The 1,671-nt window shown below is 40.8% G+C and overlaps 1 pseudogene; it reads left to right on the top strand.

Moving 5' to 3' along the window:
• Positions 1-222: 222 nt before the first annotated feature.
• LOC116539831 lies at positions 223-1,311 on the top strand (annotated as a pseudogene).
• Positions 1,312-1,671: the final 360 nt, after the last annotated feature.

Below are 1,671 nucleotides of genomic sequence, written 5' to 3'. Positions count from 1 at the left end.
TGTATCTGCCTCTATTTCCAAAAGACTCACGTTCAACTTTCACTCACACAAAGCCGGGAAAATTTTATTAGTCCTTTTTCTAAAAAAAAGTTAATATAAAATTATAGCTAAAAAAAGAGGAACCTGAACTTTAGTAACACAGCTGGAAAAATCCGCAGCGGAGGTGGCAGCGGCAGGAGAAGAGGTTTAATTTAGCTGATTTTCTGTGGTTGTTGGTTGTTCGCTAGCCTCACGGTGATGGAAGCTGCACATTTTCCCGAAGGGACCAAGAAGCTGCTGGAGGTTTGGTTCTCCTGGCAGCAGCCCGACGCAAACCAAGGATCTGGGGATCTTCGCACTATCCCAAGATCTGAGTGGGACATACTTTTGAAGGATGTGCAATGTTCAATCATAAGTGTGACAAAAACTGACAAGCAGGAAGCGTATGTACTCAGTGAGAGTAGCATGTTTGTCTCCAAGAGACGTTTCATTTTGAAGACATGTGGTACCACCCTCTTGCTGAAAGCACTGGTTCCCCTGTTGAAGCTTGCTAGGGATTACAGTGGGTTAGATTCAATTCAAAGCTTCTTTTATTCTAGTAAGAATTTCATGAAGCCTTCTCAACAAGGGTACCCACACCGGAATTTCCAGGAAGAAATAGAGTTTCCTAATGCAGTTTTCCCAAATAGAGTAGCATATTGTATGGGACGTATGAATTCTGACCGTTGGTACTTATATACTCTGGATTTCCCAGAGAGTCGGGTAATCAGTCAGCCAGATCAAACTTTGGAAATTCTGATGAGTGAGCTTGACCCAGCAGTTACGGACCAGTTCTACATGAAAGATGGTGTTACTGCAAAGGATGTCACTCGTGAGAGTGGAATTCGTGACCTGATACCAGGTTCTGTTATTGATGCCACAACGTTCAATCCTTGTGGGTATTCAATGAATGGAATGAAATCGGATGGAATTTATTGGACTATCTACATCACTCCAGAACCAGAATTTTCTTATGTTAGCTTTGAAACAAACTTAAGTAAGGCCTCTTATGATGACCTGATCAGGAAAGTTGTAGAAGTCTTCAACCAGGAAAATTTGTGACCACCTTGTTTGTTAATCAGAGTTCTAAATGTCGCACAGTGCTTTCTTCGTCCCAGAAGATTGAAGGTTTTAAGCATCTTTATTGCCAGAGTGCTATGTTCAATGATTACAATTTTGTTTTTACCAGTTTTGCTAAGAAGCAGTAACAACAGCAGAGTTGATTAAGAAAAATGAAGAAAAAACGCAAAAAGAGAACACACGTAGAAGGTGGTGGATGCTTTCTAGATGTCGACGCTGGGGGCAGTGCTTTCCATAACCACCACTGTGTAGTTGCAGAAAGCCCTAGATGTAATGATAGTGTAATCCTTTTGAATTGTATGCATTATTATATCAAGGAGTTAGATATCTTGCATGAATGCTCTCTTCTGTGTTTAGGTATTCTCTGCCACTCTTGCTGTGAAATTGAAGTGCATGTAGAGAAAACCTTTTACTATATGAAACTTTACAACACTTGTGAAAGCAACTCAATTTGGTTTATGCACAGTGTAGTATTTCTCCAAGTATCATCCAAAATTCCCCACAGACAAGGCTTTCATCCTCATTAGGTGTAGACCTCAACCAAACCATCTGGGACTGTTCTATTGCTGCCAG

This window comes from Sapajus apella, unplaced genomic scaffold (assembly GCF_009761245.1).
Source record: "Sapajus apella isolate SASKATOON/1434 unplaced genomic scaffold, GSC_monkey_1.0 scaffold134, whole genome shotgun sequence".
Taxonomy (NCBI): domain Eukaryota; kingdom Metazoa; phylum Chordata; class Mammalia; order Primates; family Cebidae; genus Sapajus; species Sapajus apella.
Note: the sequence above shows the minus strand (reverse complement) of the source record. Positions and strands in the feature narration are given on the sequence as shown.